We start from the raw sequence: 11,091 nt of genomic DNA, 5'->3' as shown, positions 1-11,091 counted from the left end.
TATTTTTTTTCAAACAGTTACATGTACATGTAGTGTACCATGAAAACTAGGTAAAGTGCAATGGACAAATCACTAACAGAAACTTCATAACATAAGGAAGAATCCAGGCCTTTCAGCTTCTAAAATGTATCTGGTGAAGGTTAAATACAAAACGGTACGCTGTAGCCACTGCCAGATTGTAATACCTATTTCTTGCATGCATGTACTTCAACTTTTGTTGCAGGAGGGATAATAAAATTATACTTTGAAGTAAATGCATGGTTTATTTGTTTCAAATACTTGGCCACTAATCATGCTAATCATGCTAATTAAGATTTTTATTTAATTCTAATTCAGACTTTAATAATTTAAGTACAGCAAGCAGTCATTTGACACTAAACAATTGACACGGACTGCACAAGACCCTCATACATGTAGTTGGTTAAGATCTTTTTACACACCCTGGACATGCTGGTGGTAGTTAACAATTGCAATGCCAACATAAACTTCAGATGTGATATACATGTACTGTTTTGTAAATTTCACTAAAACTAGAAATTCACATTATCCATATTGGTATTATATTAAAATGACTGATTATCCACTTATTAAAAGTATTCATGAATTCAGATATGATGCACTATTATTAGTAGTATTCACTGAAACTGTGAATTTTCATTATTCCAAATTGCTATTTCAAATGAATAATTATCCTGGGTATTCATGGAATTCAAAAACAATGTACGTGTATGATTGCACTATTAATATTCACTGCAACTACGAAATTTTGTTATTCAAAATTCACAATTGATCATGATAATCCAAGGTAATTAGTCCTCCAGTAATGTGGTCCTCCTTTAATACAATTTGTAAGTTTCCTATTTGTACAAGGCACAATTGTCTTCTTGTCAAATTTAATCAGAACATCACATCATCATCATGGAATAATGCTGCACGCCATATTCATAATTTCCAAAAACAATAGATAACTAGCATAAAATAATGAATTAATCCATTGTTTCACAATTTGCAGCTATATGAGCGACTTAGTGACTTCTATATTTCCTATGCATCAAAGTGCACATGTACTAGCAGGCGTCATATTCTAAGTGGGAATCATGGTCAAACCAATACATATTCAGTATGATTCTACAAAATAAAATATACATTTAGACTCAAGTACAGTAAATGTTTAACTAATAATAAATATATAAATACTACATGTATATATACATTGTGCAATAATAAGAAAGTTAAGGTTCATCATAAGGAATTGAAAAATATGGCCGTGTTTACACCTCCAAAATTACTATGAGTACAGACAAACTGGTACATCCAGGAAAGTTTTAAGGCATGGCAGGAACTAGATATATAAAAGTTATATGAAGTCTACGTTTCAGAAAATTAAAAACTTACCTGGATTTTGATGTTCATTTTTTTCCAGTCTGCAGAAGATAGCAAAATAAACAAACACCCGAGTTTCATTTGATACGGTCCACTCAGTTACACAGTTTAAACCTGTTAAATAACCTATTGTTTACAGGTGTCTATTGTCCATCTATTGTCCATTTAAATCAATACTACTCACAACATTGATTATATGAGGGGAGCTTCTCAATCGTTTTCACTACTTAGTTAATTTTTGCACCTTCTGCAGGAACGAAAAAAAATGGATAGCAAAATCTAGAAAAGTTTATAATTTTCTGAAACATAAAATGCATTTAAAATTTATATATCTAGTTCCTGCCATCCCTTAAAACTGTTGCAGGTGTATAGGTTAGTCTGTACTCAGAGTAAAATTTGGGGTGTAAATACGGCCATTTTAGCCAAAAGGTTATGATGAACCTTAATTACAATAAATGTATTTATACTGCACTCGTTCTATTTGAGCAGTCAAAATGCGTTGACTGTATATTTCTATGTCATATACAGTCACTGACCCGATATCACTTTTCCTCATGAATATTTAAATAGAAAATGCCGAAATAATATTTAATTATTCATACAACCTCTTCAACCTGTTCTTGTTTCCAATGCATACAACGATGCGTGGATCGACTCAATCTTGTTTCTTTTGCAATTATTGGAAAAACATAATTCATTTGTTAATATTTTTGTTTACACCCTATAAATCATTATTTTTCATGCTTATGGTTGATATTGAAGTCCATACTCAAACGATTTTGTTCACCATCGAGTGTGAGTTTCAACAGGTAAATATGTACATTTCTTTGTGTTTTATATTTCTCAGCGAGCATGATATGAGGCCTTTTTAAAGGGGATTTTCCCCAATATTTAAATCAAATAAATAACCTTAACGCATTAAACAACCATTAAAACATTGAAAATGTTGTTTTAGATTGCAGTATAAAGACAATAATAGTGCATGGACTTGACATATCAACGATATAAGGATTCGGCCCGAAACGTGGAAATAGCTCGACACAGCCTCGCATTTCCCCGTTTCTAAGCCTCATCCTTACATCGTTGACATGTCAAGTCAATGCACTATTATTGTCTATTTACCTAGATAAAACTAGCACTTCTCATTTGATTGACCGAAAATTCTAGCACTAATACTTGTAATTCTATTTTCAAGTCCCTATTAACAAGAAAAATTAATCTTTTTAGGGGGTCTAAATTCTATATAGTGTTATCTTTTTTCCTGCATTAATGATTTTTTAAGTGTGATTGTGTACTTTCATTGAAGGGTTACTGTCTTATAGAGGCTCACACTATACTTTATTTCATCAATTCTTTAAAATCAGATATCATGGACATAGTTATTCCTCTAAAACACAACAGGTTATTTCTTTTGTTCATTTTAATTATGTTAATCATTTAATATGAAATATATTGATACTACAAACATGACAAAGAAAAGTTTAAGGAATAAAAAAATAAAATAAATAAATAAATGCACTGTTACTATATACATGTTTCATATTTTTCTTAAATGATAATTTGTTTTGAAAAAGTTATCAAAATTTTGAAGAGGACAATTTTAATCATGATAATTTGTGAACATTATTATAAAATCATATCATTATACCAATGACAGATTAAATGTCATTCCCAGGGCAATAAACTATTGTGTCTTAATTTGTATATTAGCTACATCATGTTGTGGTGGTGTGTTCTCATTTCGCCTTAACTGGAAATTCCAGGTAAAAAAGGTAAAAAATATACTAAGGCCAGATGGGAATTGAATTAAGGCGAAATGTGAATTTAGATGAAAATATTAAATAAACAAATTAAACCTCTGTGTTTTTATTGCAATTTAAGCAACATGCAATTAGGGAATTATTTCTCTTGAATTATTATTTTTAATTAAAGTGACCATTTTTATGATTTCAAAAGTTGTGAAATCAGGAAAAATCTAAAATAAAGCATTTTTAAGTAGGAAAGTTGATTCTCTTGAAATATTGTTTTGTTTCATATTTAATAAAAGTTTATGCAGTTAGAAAAATCTAAATAATCTAATTATCCTCAGAATTATCCTTTTACATTATGCAACACACAAAAAAGTTTAATAGAACAAAAAAAAAACATGTTTTCCAACAGACTTTTATAACAGAAACTTTAATAATAAAAAAAAAAAATGAATTAAAAAAAACTGTGCTTATTGTATATTAAATTTGTAAGGATTCCGTTGAACCTTGTGTCTCGCCTACTTTTGATGTTAATCGCAGCCTCAACAAAAATGAGAATTTTTTTTTTAAAGATATTCCTCTCTATGCTAACTTTTGATTGTCCAAGTTTTGTAAAAAAAAAACAGGATAGTTTATGAATCTAATAAATGTTTTAAAAACTTTAACTGCAGACTATATGTAATGCATCTAGAAGAAAAGCTAAGTCCATTGTTAAGTAAAATACGGAAATAAAGACGGAACAAGCTTCTGTCCAAGTTTGGTACAAATCCAGGGGTCGTGTCAACAAAGCTGTCCTAGGACTAAGGACACGTCTTAGTCCTAAGTCGGGTTAACGAAAGTCTCCTAAAATAAGATATGTCCTAAATTTGGTCCTAAAGTTAGGATATACAATTAGGTGTCTTAGGATAGTCCTAAAGGTTACATCGTCCTAAAACGTAATAAAAACAACAAATATGGCATAAACTCAATACTAAAAATACAAATACAATATTAAATTATCATTAGATAAAATTAATAAAAAAAAATATTGTTTAATTTTTGTTAAAGATTTAATTGTATTATATTAAATTATTTCGTGCTGCCTTTTTTGAAGCCTAAACAATACTATCATCATAAGCAACATATTTTAAATAATTCGAATATCACAAAGTTTTGTGACCATTTACTTTTGTTTTCGTATTAAATTCATTTATATCTTTTGTCATATTTAATAACGTATTTATTAGTATTCCGTAAAAACTTTAACTTTTATTTTGCGTTAATTGTTTTCTATATAAGAGTCATCCTCCCTCTCTTTACATATAGGTTCTAAAATACAATTCAATCTATGTCATACAAATCTCTACATATATTTTCAATTAAAAAAAAAATGTGTTAAGGTGGTCCTCTTCAAAAAGAGAGACATTGGAAAGACAAAAAAATACATCTTTTAAAAAGCATTTCAAAACTGATTTTGACATTAAAATAACACATATCAAACATAATTGCAATACAAACAAAGAATAACTTAATTCCATTGTTTACACAAGTTCCCATTTCGCCTTAGTTAATTCTTTTAACCTGAAAATTTGTACTAAGGCAAACTGGGATTAATTTTATATAATAATTTTGACAGCTAAGGCGAAATGAGAATAAGCCGTTGTGGTATATAAGAATTTCTGATTATTACCTATCCAGTGTTAACATCCTGATTATTACCTATTTTAATGTCACATTTGCATGGTAATATTCAGTAAATACAAATATTTTAATTATTTATTTTGAATTTGAATAAAAAAAATTTTTTAGACTAAATTAGTAGATACAACATATACAATGCAGTTAACACAGTAAAGATTCAGATTCAATACTTTAGTAAATGTTATGACAACTTACTGGATAATACTATATCTATAAACAATATTTTGAGCTTCATAAAATACTTTAAAAAAGTTTATACCATGTTAACATAAAAAAACATGCATACAGATAGATTTTTTTGTTATGTTTTCCTGACATATTTAATGTTAACATAAAATAATTATCATGATTATGTAGAAAATGCAAAAAATCTGCAGTCGTACGTGAATGCAAATGATCAAAGGAGAGGTGGGATAAATCAATGATGCATCAACCCAACAGTTAGGCAACAATAAAGTAACCAAAACACAATTGAATGCGTGTCAAAAAATATGACTCATGATTAGAAGGTCCTTAATCATTGCGGAATAAATAAAAAGACCATTGAATGTTACTACTTGTAAGTTAGATAACATGTATGGCACAAATGAATTTTGAAAAACAATGCTAACAGGGCACAATTTATATTAAAATTTCACATGAAAATATATAGTTTAGGTTCAAAGTATTAACAAATTATAGTGATTTTTTTATAGATTCTATGTTAAATCTAAAAAGAATAAAATTATGATGCTAGCTTTGCTCTTTTAATATGTGTTTTTTAAACAATGTAGTACATGATAAAACAGTTACTAATTGAATTAGCACAATTTGTTTAATCAACTGTGTGTAAATGGCAACTGTTTATGACTCTGTGCCTTGTTTCAGGAACATTAATTTAATAATATTGTTTTATTTTGATGATTAATGATATTTTTTTAAACTATTTTTAAAATACCTATTCACTTTCAATGCCTGATATTATTAACTATATAAATATTTTGTTGTCCATGATTTGAGAATTATTTAATTAAAAATCTAAATGAAAGTGGACACTAATGCTAAATAAGTCACTATTTAATCTTAAAGTTAATAATTTGCATAACATTTTTATGATTTTATGATCAAATCATATGTTTTTGTACTATGCATGTTCTTTTAAAGGAAATTGTGACGTCACAATGCATTCTTGCCTCTGGCCTTTGTTAGTCTTGTATTATTTTAATTTTAGTTTCTTGTGTACAATTGGAAATTAGTATGGTGTTCATTATCACTGAACTAGTATATATTTGTTTAGGGGCCAGCTGAAGGACGCCTCCGGGTGCGGGAATTTTTCGCTACACTGAAGACCTGTTGGTGACCTGCTGTAGTTTTTGTCGAGCCTGCAACTTTTGTTGCAGAAAGCTCGACATAGGGATAGTGATCCGGCGGCGGCGGCAACGGCGGCGGCTACGGCGGCGGCGTTAACTCACTTCTTAAAAGCTTTATATTTTAGAAGGTGGAAGACCTGGATGCTTCATACTTTGTATATAGATGCTTCATGTTACGAAGTTTCCGCCAGTCACATGTCCAATGTCCTTGACCTCATTTTCATGGTTCAGTAACCAATTGAAAAAAAAGTTCAAATTTTTTGTAATGTTGAATTCTCTCTTATTATAAGTAATAGGATAACTATATTTGATATGTACGTACCTTGCAAGGTCCTCGTGTCTGTCGGACAGTTTTCACTTGACCTCGACCTCATTTCAACTACAACTACGAGTTAACAAAAGATAAAATCCATTTAACGAATTAAAAAATTTATGTCGTCTCGTCAATCACATGAATTAACTAGATATCATTGAGATGGGAGCCATCTCTGTGGGCCCCGCTGTGAATAATGTGCATTAAAAAATTGTATCTTTACCATAAGACATGGGTTTGTCAACTGAAATCAAAGTTTTTGACCTTGACCTTTGACCTATGAAGTTGTAAATAAATTATGACACACCCTTTGGTGTTGGTTTATAAACATGTCAAGTATAAACTTTGAAATGATAAAGGTTCTCAAGATATAGAGCGGACACGATCTTTACCATAGGACATGGGGTTGTCAACTGAAACCAAAGTTTTTGACCTTGACCTTTGACCTAGGAAGTTGCACATAAATTATGACACACCCTTTGGTATTGGTTTATATACATGTCAAGTATAAACTTTGAAATGATAAAGATTCTCAAGATATAGAGCGGACACAATCTTTACCATAGGACATGGGGTTGTCAACTGAAACCAAAGTTTTTGACCTTGAACTTTGCCCTAGGCAGTCGCTCATAAATTATGACACACCCTCTGGTGTTGGTTCATATACATGTCAAATATAAACTTTGAAATCATAACGGTTCTCAAGATATAGAGCGGACACGATCTTCACCACAGGACACAGGGTTGTCAACTGAAACCAAAGTTTTTTTACCTTGACCTTTGACCTAGGAAGTTGTACATACATCATGACACGCCCTCTGGTGGTGGTTAATAAACATGTAAAGTATAAAGTATGAAATTATAATGGTTCTCTAGATATGGAGCGGACACAAAGTGTTACGGACGGACGGACGGACGGACGGACAGACTGATCACTATAGGGGACCGCCTTTGGCGGGACCCTAATAATTCTAAACAATTATAAATCAATATACATTTTTGACATATGTTAAAATAACATTTGTATAGATAGAATGAGAGAGCAACCTATAAAAGATTTTTAAAAGTTGAGTATTATTTATCAAAGGAAAATCTTTTATAGGTTGCTCTGACTCTCATTCTATACTTTGGTTCTACATAGACGTCCTTGTATATAGATTGAGAAATTATCTTTAAATAATTATTGACTTTTTACTTTGATAAATTATACTCAACTTTTAAACATCTCTTTTTAAATTATAACTGCACGTGATATTCTTTTATATAAGCAATTTCTAAAGTTATAATTTTGATTTATTAGTTTACCTGATATTTGCACCAATCATGCAAATTCCTTTAGCAATGTTCTGACCGTGTGGTAAGAATTTATATGATGAGATTCTTATCGTACAAAAGGAAAATGTGGGCTTATATATAATAAAGTTTTAAATTTATTTGAAATGAGAAACAATTATAAAACACAGACAGACGGTACTTATATAATTTCATGAGTCGTTGATAAAGAAACTGACAGTGACATAGGAAAATGAAATACGAAGAGAGGACAATTAAGTCCACAAAGCACTACATAGAAAACTATATGAAAGATTGAGAAACAAGGACGTCTATGTAGAACCAAAGTATGAGAAAGAATCAATGCATATCATTTGAATAAATACATTTATGTTTACAGTTGATTAGTTACAACATCTATGTAAAACCAAGGTTCGAGAAGAAGGTGTATTTAAAAAGTTGTTTGATGTTAAGTTGAATTAAAATCGTAAAATATGTATACAGCTCGACATAGGGATAGTGATCCGGCGGCGGCGGCGTTAGCTAACTTCTTAAAAGGTTTATATTTTAAAAGGTGAAAGACCTGGATGCTTCATACTTTGTATAAAGATGCCTCAAGTTACGAAGTTTCAGTCAGTCACATGTCCAATGACCTTGACCTCATTTTCATGGTTCAGCGACCACTTGAAAAAAAGTTCAAATTTTTTGTAATGTTGAATTCTCTCTTATTATAAGTAATAGGATAACTATATTTGATATGTACGTACCTTGCAAGGTCCTCGTGTCTGTCAGACAGTTTTCACTTGACCTCGACCTCATTTCATGGATCAGTGAACAAGGTTAAGTTTTGGTGGTCAAGTCCATATCTCAGATGCTATAAGCAATAGGGCTAGTATATTCGGTGTATGGAAGGACTGTAAGGTGTACATGTCCAACTGGCAGGTGTCATCTGACCTTGACCTCATTTTCATGGTTCAGTGGTTATAGTTAAATTTTTGTGTTTTGGTCTGTTTTTCTCATACCATATGCAATAGGTCTACTATATTTGTTGTATGGAATGATTGTTAATGGTACATGTCTAGCGGGCAGATGTCATGTGACCTTGACCTCATTTTCATGGTTCAGTGGTCAAAGTTAAGTTTTTGAGTTTTGGTATTTTTATCTAATGCTTTATGCCATAGGTCAACTATATTTGGTGTATGGAAATATTTTATGATCTTTATGTCAGTAGAGCAGGTTTTATTTAACCGTGACCTCATTTTCACGGTTCATTGCACGTGTTAAGTTTTTGTGTTTTGGACTATTTTTCTTAAACTATAAGTAATATGTCAACCATATATGTTGTATAGAAGCATTGTTAGCTGTACCTGTCTGCCTGGCATGGTTCATCTGACCTGGACCTCTTTTTCAAGGTTCATTGGTCTTTGTTTAGTTATTTTGGTTAATGTTAAGTTTATGTGACAGTTGTAATAAAGCTTAGCTTTATACTTAGGACTATCAACATAATATCAATGATTAGTATAGAAGGCGAGACATTTCAGCGTGTGCACTCTTGTTTTCTACGGTCGGGTTGTTGTCTCTTTGACACATTCCCCATTTCCATTCTCAATTTTATTAATAGAACAAAAACTATCAGCTGATAAAGCAAAGCCAGGGAAATACTAGTAATCCAGCATAAGCATGATAAGAAACACATTTATATGAATACGTACATGTAAAGATCGGTTGATTGCTGGTTATAAAATGTCCAGTGACAAGTATTTCATGCAAAGGAGTAGGTCCGGTAAGGACCGATTTTGGCCTCAAATTTCAGGTTCATCTGACGAAAGATTTTGACCACTTTTTAAACACTTAAGTGTCTATGTTATTTGAATTAATTAGTTTATGTGAAAGATTTTAACAGATTTAGTCATTAAAAACGATCCGATTCAAGCTCAAATATGAAAAATCTACCTACATTGTAATATGCCGAAAAATGTCACTTTTCAGATGGTTTTTGGTAAAAATGAAAGTGGCCGCATCCGTGTTCATCCTCAACCTTTATATATGTTATGTATTATCATAAAATACAACTTACATTTCAATATTATGGATGAACACGAATGCGGCCACTTTCGTTTTACACGAAAACCGTCTAAATTTAACTAAAATACTAGAATTATGAGGATTTCAGTAATTTAGCATGACTTAATGGTGCTATTACCGGATATATGTGCATTGTAATGTCAAAAACAGCCCATATTTATGTAGCAGAAGCATTCTACTGTCCAATAAATAACTAAAGGTTTACATTTTAACAATTTTGTAAAACTGCTATATTTTGGGGCCAAAAAGGGGACTTACTGAACCTACTCCTTTAGGACCAGAGATAGCAATACATTAACATACAATATGTACACTACATGATGTATAGGTAAGTGGCAGATCCAGAACTTTTCATAAGGGAGAGGGGCCACTGACTGCCCTAAGGGGCACAGATCCAGTCATGCTTGAGTGATTCCCTATATAATCAAACACATTTTTCCCACAAAAAAGGGGAAGATATAGAGTAACCTTTTTTGTATTCCACTCAGGGTGATGTATGCAAAATAATTAACACATGATAATAGGGGGGGGAACGGTGTCCTTTATGACTTTCAATGATTTAAAAAGCTCAAACTCAAAGCCTATATTTTCCCTGGAATATGCAACTATGCACGAGTGTGGTAATATAGAACGTCGATTCACAGCTATATAGCCTATCGGAGTATCTTAATATAAATTCCGTAGGATCAGTGGCGGATCCAGCCATTTTAAAAAGGGGGGGGTTCCAACTTTATGTCCCCATTCAAATGCATTGAGCGGCCCCAAAAAAGGGGGGGTCCAACCTTCGGAACCCTCCCCCTGGATCCGCCAATGAGAACAAATTGTAAGGTCTGTAAGTAGACAAATGTGCACATTTTCCCTTCAAAATTATGAATCCATGATTATTCGATAGACATGCTTTAAAATATTGATAATTTCTACTCACCGATTGTAATTTTCAGCTCAGATTATTGAACATGTGGTCTAACATAGATCTGCAGCACAGGCACTTGTCTCAGAATTTTTTTTTCCTATATACCTTAATATAACATTATTATATTATTAGTGTTATATTAAGGTATATAGGAAAACAAATTTCTGAGACAAGTGCCTGTGATCTGCAGTTACTGCATCAACGTCTGAAAAGTTGACACAAACAAATTTAATTGTTCCAACTATTAAAAGGTTGGGACAGTCATTATGCAACTGCCACAACTATTAGAAAGACTGTAATACATATATTTTGACTGTGACAACACCGTAAACCACTGCAACAGTTCTG

The 11,091-nt window shown here is 31.6% G+C and overlaps 1 long non-coding RNA gene across 1 annotated transcript; it reads right to left on the bottom strand.

The window, feature by feature from the left end:
• Positions 1-243: 243 nt before the first annotated feature.
• On the bottom strand, positions 244-10,810 carry LOC143080172 (uncharacterized). Its single transcript, XR_012979658.1, has 2 exons — positions 10,756-10,810; positions 244-1,128 (listed from the first exon to the last, which is right to left on the bottom strand). It is a non-coding gene; the product is annotated as an uncharacterized LOC143080172 (long non-coding RNA).
• Between the last annotated feature and the right edge of the window lie 281 nt (positions 10,811-11,091).

Source organism: Mytilus galloprovincialis, chromosome 1, assembly GCF_965363235.1.
Source record: "Mytilus galloprovincialis chromosome 1, xbMytGall1.hap1.1, whole genome shotgun sequence".
Lineage (NCBI taxonomy): Eukaryota > Metazoa > Mollusca > Bivalvia > Mytilida > Mytilidae > Mytilus > Mytilus galloprovincialis.
Note: the sequence above shows the minus strand (reverse complement) of the source record. Positions and strands in the feature narration are given on the sequence as shown.